We start from the raw sequence: 16,358 nt of genomic DNA on the forward strand, positions 1-16,358 counted from the left end.
AAAAGGTGAAGTCTGCCTTCTAACAATTTGCATCATATTGGTTCATTCATAATATTAATAATTTTAGGCCAACAAACTACATCATGTTTCAGAATGGTCAAATTGCAAGTAATTAAAGGCTGAGAGCAATTTGCCAAAAACAGCACAATAGCACTGCACAATTATTTACCAGGAGGAGAAAAGCAAGATAAACTAATTGCTAATTCTTTGCATGGCTACATTTCCTCTATGAAACAGGGTATGTTTAACTTCAGATTTTGATTAGATTCAGTCCTTATTCTGTGAAATAACATTACTGGTAAACAGTAAGCTGACTCTCAAAAGGTCAGTATTGTATGAATGACTGAAGGACAACCAATAGCAGCTCAAGGTTATTGACATGTTGATACAAATGGACACTTCTATAGCTGTAGCAACAATTCAATTTTAGAGAATGTTTGAGAGATCAACTAAAAAAAGAGTAATACAAATGACTCAGGGATCAAATATTGCAAGGAATACTCAAGGAGCAGATACAAAGAAACTAAAAAGTTAGTTAAATTTCTTTGCCCAAATGATGTTTGAAAAATGATTCTATATAGTCCACAAATAAATATTTAACTTTAAGAAATTAAATCTCTGTGATCACTGCTGCCAGCCTAAATCAGTTTTCACATAGCCTGTATTACCATAAATACAATGAAGAATCCTCATTCCTTGCTGGTTTCACTTATCACAAATTGGAAGAATTTCACAGAATTCATGGTAAATCCATTGCTGTACATGATCCAAGGACAAGATGTTTATGGTTCTCATTTGCAATTTGTGCATCTATGTTTAAACAATGCTTGCTATATGTTACATTTCACCCAAATTAGGAAGATTATTTTCTTTTTCACTTCAAGCTTTTAGATAGGGACAGGAGTATACCACATCGCCCCTCAAGTCTGTTCCATCGCTCAATGAATTGACAAATCTACAGTTTAATTCTACATTCCTAGCTTTGCTCAAAACCTCAGTAATATAGGATTTTGTTAACCAACCTCTGATTTAAAATTTTAAAAATGAATGAGTGTCAACAGTAGCCTGTGGGAGAGAATTCCAAACCTCTAATCACCCTTCACGTATTTCTTAAATTCATTCCTGAAAGACCAGATCATTTTCAATTACTATTTCCCCAAGTCCTAGTCCAGCCACACAACAGTACTCCCAAACTAAACTACTTATTGTCCTAATTGCCTTGAAATCTTTGATCAAATCACCTTTTAATATTCAACCCCCCTGGAATACCACCTTAGTTCATACAATTTCTCATAATTTAATTCTTAAAGTCATTCTACACTGCAAGGTCAAGATATCCTTCCTTCCCACAATGTAGTGTCCAGGAATTAACATGATGCTCCAGGTGTGATTAAAAAGAATGTTATGCTTAACAGAAGCACAACCTGTACCGTCTTGAAATGGATTGTTGCTCCAATGTTATGAGATTTCACTCCAGAATGAACACAGTGTGACATTTATTGCAAAAGCCCTCAGATAAGTTTGATCATCCCCATCACAATTTAAGGAAGTGTTCACCAGCTACACACAGATGCAACCTCACGCTACGTAACTGGGCAAGACCACTTCCAGCTATCACAGTTGCAGCAAACTTGTGTCATTATGTTCTTATACATACCTTAAAGCTGCATTTTCCTAAAAATTAAAGTTTGAAATCAAAAATACACAGCAAAGCAAATGTTCAAAAAATAATTGGTGGAATTCTGTGAAGTCTACAGGAGTATTAAACATATAATTTAGGACATTAAATAAACACGTGGGTTTAGTCACAGCAGCAACGCAGTTATGTCAAATGACACATTAACATTCAACATGTTGATATCATAGAGGTCAGGGCTCAATTTGTTAATGCGTTAGTAAACCTGGTATAAAACAGCACGTTAAGATGTTCCAATTCTATAATCCTGTGTAACACTGCAAAACAAAAAATATCTGCTTTAAGTTTTGTGAAGTACCTGTAACCTCTCAACTGCACCTAGTTCACTAATTTTTAGAATATATGATCACAGCAGTAACTTGAAGCCTTTTCACTATTGGCAGAGCTCTTACTGGATTTTTGGCCCCCAAAATGCGTAAATACCTAAGTGAGTACATGGTAGCCATCACTAGGTCAGTGCAGACTCTTGATCCAATCGTCATAAACACATTTTGTAGAAGCTTGTCCCCCTGTCCCCTTGTCACTGGGGATTATCAGACTTTACGTGGGCTCCCCAGAGACTTAGTCATCTGATCATGTCTGATATTTCATCACCAAAGAAACATCAGAACTCAAGCCAGGAGCCCACCTGCCTTTTGTTCTGCCCCAGTTTTCAACTTGGCAGAAAAGTTGCTAATTATTCCCTTCTGTGGCTTTCCACTGACATTTAAGCTCACTAAATATTATTCATTCAGGCAGTGGTCTGTACACACAGGAAAGTCACTATAAAGTATAAATGTTAACGTCTGCTGTTAGAAATTTAAAAGATAACAATGCAATAATGTTCAATGCAAAAATAAGGATATTTGTATTAGTTAATGATCAAATTTTGATGAGTTATGACACAAACTCCTAAGGCTGCTCAATAAGATATTGACTTACTGATTTATTTTGGAAAGAATGAGCAAATACTTTTGGTTGAAATCTACAGATTATTTATCATTAAGAAAACCTTTAAGGGTTTCACTGTCATAATGACTGAATGACCATGCATACAACAGAAAACACTGAGTACGTGGAGTGTTGCAAAGAAGGTATTACAATAACTAACAGCAGAGAAAAAGGCCCAACAAATTCAAGCTGTTATTTACGTTTCACAGGATCCTTTTCTCACATTTTCCTCCACTTCTGCTTATCTAGCTTCTGCCTTTAACGTATCTAATGATAATCACCTCAACCACATTTTAACTATTCCCTCAGATTCCGACTTTTCAGAGTGGCCCATGATCCAATCTATTGACATCAAGTTGCCAGAGGAATATATTATAAATGCTGTGCATCTGAAAACATCGCCAACTAAATTGGAGGAACAAAAAGATGAAAACAACATTTACCCAAATTTGTATTTTTGCAAGTATTTTAAAAATATTAATCAAATGTTTCAGAATAGGGGCTGTAGCTTACACTCATTGGCAATTACTGTTCAGCTGCTAAAGGTCAGAAGAAAATTTTCTGGAATATAGTTTTTGATATTTTATCTTCTCGGAGTGCAATAAAGCAGGCTATTCAAAGAAAGAGTCTATAAAAATATGAAGTAATCTCACAACAAAACAAGAGGCAATGATTAAAATAAATTTAACATGAAAACCATTATGCATTTTTACCTGTAGTGAAGCTTTGAGCATAAACACAACGTAATATCAAAAATAAATATCTGACTTGAAGTCATTTTCTTGACATACAAACAAAAATTCACATTGCAACAAAAAAATTGTACAATATTGTTCATTTTCTACCACCCATCCTTCCTCCATCAATTCACTGCCTTAGAAGAAATATTAACAACTAAGTTTTCCAAATCAACAAGAAACTTCAACATTGTGTATTCACAGTTAGTTCTTCATGCATTTCGCTTTTGGGAATGATGATGATCATAAACGCCTCCTCAAAAAGCATTGGAAGTGGGTGGGGATTAACATACAGACCACAGTAAAACGGGAAAACAAATTAAATACATTTTAAGTAAGGCCATGCATACTCCATTAGACTTTTCACAGGAAGGAAAGAGGTTCCTTTTTGACCGGTATCACAAGCTTTCTCAGAAAAAGGTGAACACCACATGCAGTGGTAAAATGCAAAAGAATCGTAACAGATTCATTAATATTCTTCTACATTGTTTCCTCAAATTACACCACAGGAAACTGCCTTGCTGAGGTTCTTTGTTTAATTTGAACCTTTCACTGCTGAAAACATGTTGGAAGCAGTAGACACTGTTGCAGAAGGGCTTGCTGAATCATTCTGGCTTTGCTTTATCTTTTCGCAGTCCATGCAGTAGTGAAAGCAACAATTTGGTACTTGTATCTCACCTTTTCTTACAATTGAACGTTTTGAAAAGGAAAGGCAAGCACTGGGATAATCAATTACAGATATATGTATAAATTACAAGGTAATTTTTCAAGCAATGAAAATGTGATGTTCAAATTTTTTTAAAATTGAAAGGAAGCATTTTGAAAGATAATTTTTTTGCCAAAATAGGAGTTCAGTGCTACATAGAGTATTCCATTTCAGACTGAACTAAGCTCCAGTAGGTGGTGCCATATCTACAATGACAGTTGACAGCTGTTCTTGGTGAACTTATAGTTACTGAAGTACAGTTTTAAACAGTTGTGATAGATGAAAATTTCCCTTAACCACAGTTCTAGACAGTGGCACAATAGTGGCAATGATTTCAGAAGCTAGTTGTTCTCTCCGCAGATTACTGATGGATATCACACACAATCATATCCTTACTGAAAGTTCATCCACGCTACACTGAATGGACAAGTAGCAATGAAAAATTAGCTGTGCAATAAATTTTGTGCAGGAAGAGGAGATTAAAGGAATTGGGAAAACAGAAGTTGGCATGCTTTGGAGAAATTCCTTTAAGAATGAGGTCATAACCCAAGAGAAATAACTGTAACATTGAAGCAACTTGTCAATAGAATGATGGGGGTGCTGTTGAGGGGAATTTAGGGCAGGGTATGATCTACTTGCGATGGTGCAGATGATGCAAGCACATTGTAAGCCACGCACACATTTTCCTTCTTTTCCTACCCTCTTCCTCTCAGCTGTCAGTGGCCCCTGCCATGGCATTGTTCAGCATTTACTGCCAATTGTTTAGTACCAGCCCAAGTGACCATTCTAGAAGGATAAAAGAGAAAACACACTTGTAATCCTGCTGTGTTTAGAAATTGCAGTCTCAATCACTGAAGTGAGTGTGTGATAGAGTAGGTGCACAAAATATACAAGTACTATAAATCCATGAAGTACAAAACTGATATGGAACACTCAGTATGTATTCGATTGCCCTACATTGATATGAAATTTGAACTTTCTAGTTTAAAACAAACCATGGCCAATATTTTGAGTTCCAGCATCATGGTAGTTGCATGGTTAAATGACAATGTAGTTGTTGACTAATCAAAGCAATCAATCTCTCACCACTATTTTGGAACAGAACACAGCACAAGGAAAATCCCAGTGTTGAAAAGGTTTGGGAACGATTGATCCAAATTCGTGTTCTTTCACCCAAGCAATCATGTCTCAATTTCTAGAAGTGAATAGTATATTATATTTTATTTTATCTTGTTTTTGAATGTGTCTGAGTGTCAAAGGAGCATTGTGTTTTGAAAATTGATTTTGATACTACTGGGTGTGTGGGCGGCAAGACCAAAGAAAATATACAAATAGTTTTTTTTAGATACAATTCACTATCAATTGGTGAGCCTCCACAGCATTTTTGAGTTTTTTTTGCACCTCCAAGATTTAATGTCTTATTAGTCGATAATAGGAAGCAATAATAATTACCAAGGTCCTCTGCATTACGAGTCCGCCAGTCCAAAATAGCTACAGTAGAAATAATCCATATCATAAATCAAACAAACTTCAACAAGGCTCAAGCTAAATGCCTCAAATCGTACGGCCACTTGTTTAAAATCAGAATAATGGATCATGGTTTTTGCCCCATTAATGCTAGTTGTATTCCAAATAATTGCAAGCAGCATTAATGTAAAATTCTAATGCCAAACCCTCCTGGCCAATTTTAGACTTTATTGTCCTGTTAAGTTATGGTTGGCATCGCCACAGCTCCTTGATAATTTCCTTGCACCCCATTTTCAATACTTTGGAAACCTCCAATCGAGTTAATGCTTTTTTAAAGAATGAATGCCGGCTCACATAACCACCATGATCAAGCTGCTTCTCTACAGCAAAGATGTTTAAATGTCTGTTCTTTCAGACTGCAAAGCCACATCCTGGTGACTCAAGGTACTAGAAACAAAATTTTAAAAAATGTTGTAGCTTAAAGCCCTTTGTAATAGAAATTGACTTTTTTTTGGACAAAAAAGATCAATTTCCAAAGTTCACATTACCCAAACCAGCAATATGGCTATGGTTACAATATTTATCTTCACCCTTCAAAGCCAACAGGTCAAACTATGACATGAAGTTAAAATCATCCAATTGCTACAATTTCATAGTTGTATAATGGTAACCCTATTATCAGACCCAAATGCAGAATAGAAATAGAAAAACATTACGTTGTATTTATTTACTATTTAATGTTGGTGGTAAGCTTCTATTATGGCAAATATAAATATAGAGAAAATTGATCTGCAGTCAACACCCAGGCAGTTACTCTTAAATCGAGACTGTACGACATAAGAATTGGACAAGTTTTGAATGTGGCTCAAGTTAAGATTTATTCCCGGGATACAAGTGGTAGTCTTTAATTAGCATACCAAGTAAATCACCATGCCTATGTCATCCACATCAGAACCATTCTCTTTCAGTCCAGTGCACCACTTTAAAGGAACACAGTATGTTATTAAGGCTTTACTGTTAACCCCTGTGGCTATGCTTTCACAAAAGCACCACAGCATTTGTGGCTTAACTTACAAATATGATTCGTTAGTCTTCATTTTTTTTTTGTTGGCAAACTTTTTAAGTTAAAAAATCCCTAAATGGAGAAAAGGTGCCCACGAATTGCCATGTAGTGAGTTTCCAATCTTAGCTGTACCTCTGAGGAGTAGCACAGTAGGTGCCATCTACTTTTGTACAGATGGGAAGGATTAAATAGAATACTTGCTCTGAACAACTACCATCAATCTTTCAGCAGATATGAAAGAAGTGTTCGCAAATGTCCAACACAATTTCCCTTGCTGCACTATAATCCCAGGTGTAATGAATAAATCAGCCAAACCTAAAGCAAAGATAAACATTTGAATGTGTTAGAGTAGATTAAACTATGATAGCGTTCTACTTAACATCATAAAAGATACGGAAAGTTATTTTCTGATAATGTTAAACATTTAATTGGTCAAACATTCAAAATCATAATGAAAATCAGGACAGTTGTTTTAACACTTAAAAAGAAAGGACACATTTTCTTTACTGAAGGTTTTTTTTCGACTTTTGTTATCCTACAACATGTTGCAGCAATAAGGTACAGCTACAAAACTCTCGAGCACCTTTGAGATGGAAGTCCAATTCCAAGAATATGTGCTGGCACTCTTTCCACCACCACAGACATGACCCCAATCTAATGGTCTGACATTGTTGTAGTTTTAAGACAGTCTTCAGCTGCAAGTTCCACCCTTCTAAGAGAAGAGCAAGGCACAGTATTGACAGTGTAGGCAATTGATTTTCCCAGACTGGTTCAAAATTAGTTCACTGGCTTTCACTTTAATCATCACTGTGTAATGTCTATATGTGGAGTTTCTATGCAGTGATATTTAAGCTGTTTTTGTATTTTGCCTGCATCAGAACAGCTTACATTTTCTTGTGGCAACATCAAACACAGACATGTCCCTTACCACTTAATCACAGAGTAACTGTGATTCAAGAACAAATGGAATTTATGATAGCGTCCAAAATAGACATTAAATCTGTGAAAGGTTTGGGGGCTTACAGGAGTTAGCCAAGATTGTGTGACATGAGCAATACTGAACAAATGCTGTCATGTTGCGGTAGCAGTGGAATTGGTACAATTGGCTCCAATCTCCTTCAGATGAAGAAGAATAAACCAGGATTCCAGCTCCTGATCAAGATACTTCCTTGCTGGAAATACACAGAGGATTCAATGCAGAACCTCACACACTACGCAGGTCAGAACCAGATCATTTGGCCCAAGTTGTATTTTCACACCTTTGCAAGTCTCCTCTCCCTCCTCATCTAACTATCAGCACAATCCTCATATCCCCTTAGTAAACGGCCACCTAACTGTTTCTCCAATGCATTTATACCATTGATATCAACTGTACCCACTCTCAGTAGCATCTGGGCAAAGAGTTTTGTTCTGGATTCCTTATTTGATTTCTTGCTGACTATCTTACATATGAATGCATACGAATGGGAGTGGGTCAGTCAGCCTCTCAAGCTGCTCTGCCATTCAAAAAAGACCATGGATGATCTAACTGTGGCCTTAATTCCAACTCCAAAAGCAGGAGTAGGCCATTTAAGTCTGCTCCATCATTCAAACAGATAATGGAAGATCTAACTGTTGCCTTAATTCTATTGCCTGCCAGCCACACCTTCTTAAATGTTTAAAAACTTTGCCAAAAATCAATCTAAATTGGCCTCAAATACATCCAATAATCTAACATGTACAACTCTCAATGTTTCTGAGAATTTATAAACAGAAATGAGTGCCACTGTTCATCCTATCCTGATAAATAAATTAATTGACATAGGGGATACAACTGAAGGCAACCAGCAGCCATATAAAACTGTCAAGAACTGAGAAGAGCAAACTTCAAGTTAGGATAGTTGCACAAATTTATAAACGTGATTTGACTACTTTCATTAAACAACAGCAGATTCATCTCTTATCTATGCAAAGACAGAAACAGAATAAAAATGTTTGTAAAGAGTAAAATGTATACTAAACTTAAGGAAGAAGTAAATTTTGGTAGATAATTAATCAATTCTGCTGATCACTGTTGGAGTCGATCAGACTCCATTTTCTACAGTGCTTTCAATGTGGACATTATTCACCTTACTGTGCATGTTCTCCAAAACAGGAAGAAAACAGCAGTCAGCTCCAGCAATACTATTGATCGTGTCCAAGGTACTTCATCCTTATTTGGACTTCCATATTACCACTTTAACTGTGCAACGTACAGTGCTTAGACAGAGTGAAAATACATTTTTATTTATTTCCTGTATTGCAACTGAAATAATATAGCTCAATGTTGAATTATGCTACCACAGATTTCTCTTAAAAAAGCAAACTGCAGCAACATAGCAGAATGCAATCTCCAAACAAAACAAAATTGCAGACTCCGTTCTCGAACTGCCCATTACTCTCGCCTGCCACATGTTTGGTGAGTTTTATCAGTTTCAGGCAGTGTTACTTGATGGAGTACAATGCAGGCAAAAAATTGATTTTGGAATGGATTGTAGTGACGTAATTGGCATTACCAGCTGGATTTCTAACTCTTGAAAATCACAGTCCATCATTAACAGTCACTGACGGAGTGCTCAGTCCATATATCTCAGAATTCCAACTGGAAAGTATTAAAACTAGTTCTATGAAGTGATTAAAATAGTGTAGATTGGGGAGGCAGGGGGTGTGGCAGGAAGATTTCATAGAAGTTTACTCTTCCACCCATTGCATCTGTACCAGTTTCCAAAAGAGCTATCCAGTTAGTCATAGAATCAGGATCAAGAAAGAAAACTGACTGATGCAGACTAGCTTCTCTTCAGGGCAATATTATACATAAAGTTGTTAAAGTGTACAGACTACATTAAAAATGTAACAAAACTATTTTGCTTGACTACAGTGACATAAGTCATTCTAAAATCCCCAACTGTTTCACTTGCTTAGGCTTTAATTGCAACATCATTGCCCCAGCTTGTCTCACTTCCCAAAAATTAATTGCTTTTACAGAGATAGTCCCTTAGCTGCACAGTATTTCTTAATTTTCAAAGTTATTACTTACAGTTTGTCTCAATTACAACAGGAAAATGTTAGTTCATGGAAGCAAAGATTTCAAACACTATTGATGGTCACGTATATTCCCCATAAGGGTGTTGTGGTGCAGCGTTAGTGTCCCCGTCTCTGAACTAGACAATTAAAGATGTGCTGTCATCAATGTCTAATTAGGCTGATTAATTGTATATATTCTCTTCTCAAGAAACTTTACTACTCCTTTATTTCTTTCTTGTATCTTATTACTGAAAGTTTCAAATGGGAACAGTAAGAATAGAAAGCCCCAGAACCTCAGCACATGATGTGCCAGATATTCAGTTGAGGTTATATCTGCAATGACACAGTGGGGCTAGGTTCCTATGTCTTTCCCAATGCAGTGTCTTTAATATAACAAGTGTATCAAAACATTCTGGGCAAAAACAGATGGGTCAAAAATGAACAAACTAACAATGAGCTGCAAAAGAAAGATAGAAAGCTTATGCAGGAAGAGGCATGGAGTGCTGTAGTGAGGAAGTTTCATTTCTTAGCACTAAGTTATAATTTGCTGAAGGCTGTGCCGTCAGAGATATGGGGATGAGAAACAAGGAAAGAAGCACAAAAGTCCGAAAAAAAGATGAAAAGAGCACTCAGAGGAGGGCAGAGAGTTGAAGTCACTTGTAGACAGGATAGTGCAAGGCAAGGCTAGTTTTACTAACTCTCTTGGACTGTATTCCAGGATGTACCCTCACACATTATGCTACTTCCAGCTGCTTTGCTCACAATGCCTACCATTGGAGGTCTGGCACAAGACTCTTTGTAGCTGTCCATCAACAATGTCAGCCAGAATTGACTGAATTCTTTGCATCCCAGAAGCTGCTCCATTCATTGTGTGGTTTATACCATTTACAGCATACATGCTCCAACCACAAACAAATCCAGAACACGTCAAAGTCTTACTTTGAGTCTGCATAGAGCAAAAGTGGGAAAAGAAAATATCTTTATGAATCCAAAGAAGTGCAGGTTGTGTGGATTGGCCATATTAAATTGCCCATTGTTTCCAGGGAAACGTAGGTTAGATGGACTAGCCATGTTTAATGCGGGGTTATGGGATAGGGTAGGGGGTAGGTCGTAAGGGGTTGGGTCTGGGTGGACCTAAATAGCCTCCTTCTGCGCTGCAGGGATTGTACAATTCTTCTTCTAGACACCTGGAGGAGTATGCAGGCCATTAATTTCAGGAAATTCTAGAGCAATCCAAGAGGATTGGTAATCGTAGCCAGTCTTAAACCATCAAAATATGTTTAAATCATAACACTATTGAATGTAATACATGATGAAATGCTGAGCTAGTGATCGAACAGGTATTAGTAAACATAGGCTAAGTACAAGAGAGTTGGAGAAGTTGGGATTTAAGAAGGAAGCGTGGCTATAAGACAACAATAAAGTCATCAAGTCCATCGACAACAGAGTACAAGTAAGTGTTTCATCAGTGGAGGATCGGCAAGATAATGACTTAGAATGATTAAAATTCACCAAATGTTCTCTGTGGCAAATAGATTGAAGTTCCAACTGCCTTTAAGGCTAGAACCTACAATACTGTCACAATCTTTTGATCATCTGTATGTCACATTGAGGGGGAGAAAACCTTTTCTTAAAATAAACTACACATGCGCATTTTTAAAATATCAATCTTGACTAAGAACAGCCAACCAGACTAACTATAATAACTAATTGATACAATTCCACATTTCTATTCAACTTCTAAAATTTTTTGGACTAGTGTAGGCCTATAAAACTGGGAGCCAGTATGTACTTCATGTTCCCTCATTTAGTCAGTTCCTTCAGCCACAGGCTGGGGAACTTTCTACTTGTTGCTTGATTGATTGATGGAGACATTGGGTGCTCAAAACTAAGCCTGTTTTAATGTCAGCACTGAACATCCCCTATCTTGAAGAACACAAAATTCACTTAACAAAAGTTCACATTTACTGCTAACGCCACAATCTCCTCCTGTTAATATTTGATTTGAAAACAGGCAGAAAAAATGCTCACAATGTACTGCTGAACCAGGTATCTAACTAGAAAATAAAAACAGTCTTTGACAGAATGAGAAGTAATATTTTTCCGTAACAAAACCTCCACCATATTTTATTGGGCTACAACATTTACACACAGGCAAACACAGGCCTCAATGTGACAGGCTCAGAAGGCTGCAATTCATTTTGTTTCTCTATTGTCATGGCGATAATCATTTATTACCCATGGGATACAATTCCCAAAGTGTGCTGTTCGAAATAATTATTGAAATTCCATAACTTAATTCCATATCATTTCACAATTATATTTTTGTATGGAAAGTTAGTAAAGTGCCAAAGAGACTTCAACATATGAACCAAATAATCAACTCAACTCGTATTAGTAATTGTTTTATTATCCTCTAAAGTTAAAAATCTAACAATAAAAAAGATAATTGCTCCATTCCTATTGTTACTTTCATTTTTAAAGCATGATTAATCCAGATTGCATTTTAAAACTGGCACAGAGGTTATCTTATAAAATATTATTAATATAGCTAAAATCATCTATCACATGTTTTGTATAACAAAAAAAGTCCACTTTTCATCCACGTATTTTGCATCCACACATCTTATGAACTATATGTTCACAAAAAGATAATGAGCTTTGGGAAGAGGAATGCAAAAAAGGAGAGTTGAATGGGAAAGTGAACATCAAAATAAGGTCAAACACACCAACGGTTCTGAGTAGCAGAGACATCAATGAAGAACCATTTTAAATGTCTTTAAAAGATTTAAACTTGTGAATGTTTTTTTAAAAAAGTGTACAACTTAACAATATCCAAGCTATTTAAAATAGCAGTCAAATCAACTTTAAAGACTTTTACTAAAAAAAAGATTTTGAAGCCAAGGCAAGAATATTTGAATGTGTAGACTAACTGTAATGTTAAACAAAGTAATAGTATGAGACCAAAATCTTGATAAACACTAAAAAGTAACACAATCCATTTGACGGGATAAGAAACTGTCTGTAACCACATATTTAAAAAGAATTTCAAGAAGTGAAAAAGAAGCAAATGTGGTGGTGTAGGGAATCTACACTGGATTCTTACAGTAGTTTATAGATCAGTTGAGTTCTGATCTTCAGTCTTATCGCCATCGCTTTTATTTCACACTTCTATCATAGCTTTGTGAAGTAATCTTAGGCAGGCACTCACTTTTCAGAAACCCTTGAATGTCATAGCTCGATGGAATAGCAAGTGGGAAAAAATGTAGCCTGAAGGGGCGAATGATAACATTTGTCATTATAACAGAACACCTTGACGAACATGAAAAGTAGATCGAGATCAAAAGGAGGGCGATGGCCAGGAAAACCCGCTCCTCATTATTTCCACATGGATTGTGTCTGTTCTCCCTTTTCTCTGTTTATAAACTGACATCCAGTAGGTCGACTGGTCGCATTAAACAATGTGCCTTCCTATATGACAGGGCCAAACAGGTTGTGTGTGTGAGAGAGAATGTGTGTTCCTCGGAGGGTCCGGCTGCAAAATGCAGCGGGGCTGGGCTGACGGGGGGATTGGAAGTTGCACAAAGCGGCGGGGGAGAGCACACATCGCTACAACCGGCTCACAGCCTCCAGACAGCGGCTCAGTCTCATCCCCTTTCCCTTGAGCGCCGGCTCCCAGCTCTCCAGAAACAACTTCAAAACTCAATTCAAGTCGGTACATTCACTCACCCAACTGTTTCTTACTTTAATACATTTCCCTCCTCTCTTGATTAACGTTCTTCACCTCCGGGCTTTTATAACTCATCGCTGCTCAACACACAGTTCAGTCGCCGGTTCTCTTCGTATTCCTCCGTTTTCTCTTTCTCTCTCTAACTTGATTTTCCGCTCTGGTTTTTTAATGTCCTAACTTGCGGTGAGGCATTCTCTCCTCTGCTCCTGGCTGAGAAGCAGTGAGCACGAGTATCCGGCCGCTGTGGAGTCAGTAAGCCAGCTACACACACACACACAGACAAACTCAGCAGCAACCAGTCAAATCACAAACTCTCCTCCCACTGTGCAGGAGCAGACAACCCGATTCCCCAGAAACAGCTACAGCCGGCTCCCGGTCCCCTAGGCACCGCCACCGTCTGCTCACACACATCCTCACACCCAGCTCTCCGCCCTGCAGACAATACTACAGCCAGCTCTCAGATCTGCAGACATCACGAAAGTCAAATCCCAGTCCCCCAGACTTCACTACAGCTGGCTCGCAGTTGCCCAGACATCATCATAGGCAGATCACGGTCTCTCAGACATCATTACGGCGGACTCAGAATCCTCCAGACGTCACTAGAACCAGTACACAGGTCTCCAGAATAACTAACTATACAATAGGCATCTGACTCACACTCCAGCAAATACCACTGGGTTGTAGACACAGTACAGTGCTGTAGGAAAGATAGTATTAAACTTAAAAGGGTTCAAGAAAAATATTTACAAAGATGTTACCAGGGTTTGGGTAATTTGAGCTATAGGGAGAGGTTGGGTCTTTTTTCCCCCTGAAGTGTCAGATGCTGAGATGACCTTATAGAGGTTTATAAAATAATGAGTACAGCTAAGGTGAATAGCCAAGGTCCTTTTCCCAGGGTAGGAGAGACCGAAACTGGAAGACATAGGTTTAATGTGAGAGGGGAAAGATATAAAGGGGACCTGAGGAGCAGCAGCAGGTGGTACATGGATGGAGCAAACTGCCTGAGGAGATGGTGATGCTGGATACAATTGCAACATTTACAAGGCATCTGGATGGGTGCATGAGTATAAAGGGTTGAGAGGGACATGGGCCAAATGCTGGAAAATGGGACTCGATCAGTTTAAGATACCCAGTCAGCTTGGACAATTTAGACCAAACATGTTACCATGCTGTATGAGAGATAATGGGAACTGCAGATGCTGGAGAATTCCAAGATAATAAAATGTGAGGCTGGATGAACACAGCAGGCCAAGCAGCATCTCAGGAGCACAAAAGCTGACGTTTCGGGCCCAGACCCTTCATCAGAGAGGGGGATGGGGAGAGGGAACTGGAATAAATAGGGAGAGAGGGGGAGGCGGACCGAAGATGGAGAGTAAAGAAGATAGGTGGAGAGAGTATAGGTGGGGAGGTAGGGAAGGGATAGGTCAGTCCAGGGAAGACGGACAGGTCAAGGATGTGGGATGAGGTTAGTAGGTAGATGGCGGTGCGGATTGGGGTGGGAGGAAGAACCGGTTAGGGAGGCAGAGACAGGTTGGACTGGTTTTGGGATGCAGTGGGTGGGGGGGAAGAGCTGGGCTGGTTGTGTGGTGCAGTGGGGGGAGGGGACGAACTGGGCTGGTTTAGGGATGCAGTAGGGAATGGCATCATTGTGGCAGTGCAGGAGGCCCATGATGGACATGTCATCTAGAGAATGGGAGGGGGAGTGGAAATGGTTTGCGACTGGGAGGTGCAGTTGTTTGTTGCGAACTGAGCGGAGGTGTTCTGCAAAGCGGTCCCCAAGCCTCCGCTTGGTTTCCCCAATGTAGAGGAAGCCGCACCGGGTACAGTGGATGCAGTATACCACATTGGCAGATGTGCAGGTGAACCTCTGCTTAATGTGGAATGTCATCTTGGGGCCTGGGATAGGGGTGAGGGAGGAGGTGTGGGGGCAAGTGTAGCATTTCCTGCGGTTGCAGGGGAAGGTGCCGGGTGTGGTGGGGTTGGAGGGGAGTGTGGAGCGAACAAGGGAGTCACGGAGAGAGTAGTCTCTCCGGAAAGCAGACAGGGGTGGGGCTGGAAAAATGTCTTGGGTGGTGGGGTCGGATTGTAAATGGCGGAAGTGTCGGAGGATGATGCGTTGTATCCGGAGGTTGGTAGGGTGGTGTGTGAGAATGAGGGGGATCCTCTTTGGGCGGTTGTGGCGGGGGCGGGGTGTGAGGGATGTGTTGCGGGAAATACGGGAGACGCGGTCAAGGGTGTTCTCGATCACTGTTGGGGGAAAGTTGCGGTCCTTAAAGAACTGGGACATCTGGGATGTGCGGGAGTGGAATGTCTTATCGTGGGAGCAGATGCGGCGGAGGTGGAGGAATTGGGAATAGGGGATGGAATTTTTGCAGGAGGGTGGGTGGGAGGAGGTGTATTCTAGGTAGCTGTGGGAGTCGGTGGGCTTGAAATGGACATCAGTTACAAGCTGGTTGCCTGAGATGGAGACTGAGAGGTCCAGGAAGGTGAGGGATGTGCTGGAGATGGCCCAGGTGAACTGAAGGTTGGGGTGGAAGGTGTTGGTGAAGTGGATGAACTGTTCGAGCTCCTCTGGGGAGCAAGAGGCGGCGCCGATACAGTCATCAATGTACCGGAGGAAGAGGTGGGGTTTGGGGTCTGTGTAGGTGCGGAAGAGGGACTGATCTCCCCTTCCCCTACTGCATCCCTAAACCAGCCCAGTTCGTCCCCTCCCCCCACTGCACCACACAACCAGCCCAGCTCTTCCCCCCCACCCACTGCATCCCAAAACCAGTCCAACCTGTCTCTGCCTCCCTAACCAGTTCTTCCTCTCACCCATCCCTTCCTCCCACCCCAAGCCGCACCCCCATCTACCTACTAACCTCATCCCACCTCCTTGACCTGTCCGTCTTGCCTGGACTGACCTATCCCCTCCCTACCTCCCCACCTATACTCTCTCCACCTATCTTCTTTACTCTCCATCTTCGGTCCGCCTCCCCCTCTCTCCC

General features: G+C 39.8%; 1 protein-coding gene across 7 annotated transcripts in view; it reads right to left on the reverse strand.

Moving 5' to 3' along the window:
* Window positions 1-13,961, reverse strand: part of chst15 (carbohydrate (N-acetylgalactosamine 4-sulfate 6-O) sulfotransferase 15) — an 85,502-nt gene extending 71,541 nt beyond the window's left edge. Inside the window, exons 1-2 of one of the 7 annotated variants that reach the window (XR_007249574.2) lie at window positions 13,371-13,961; window positions 4,769-4,855 (exon numbers count right to left, since the gene is read on the reverse strand). The gene's annotated coding sequence lies outside the window, so the exon portion shown is untranslated. Of the gene's footprint in view, window positions 1-3,713; window positions 3,819-4,747; window positions 4,856-13,370 lie in introns of those variants that run through there. The other 6 variants (XM_048551373.2, XM_048551370.2, XM_048551371.2 and 3 more) reach the window with 6 other exon arrangements.
* Window positions 13,962-16,358: the final 2,397 nt, after the last annotated feature.

The sequence above is a fragment of the Stegostoma tigrinum genome, chromosome 20 (assembly GCF_030684315.1).
Source record: "Stegostoma tigrinum isolate sSteTig4 chromosome 20, sSteTig4.hap1, whole genome shotgun sequence".
NCBI classification, from domain to species: domain Eukaryota; kingdom Metazoa; phylum Chordata; class Chondrichthyes; order Orectolobiformes; family Stegostomatidae; genus Stegostoma; species Stegostoma tigrinum.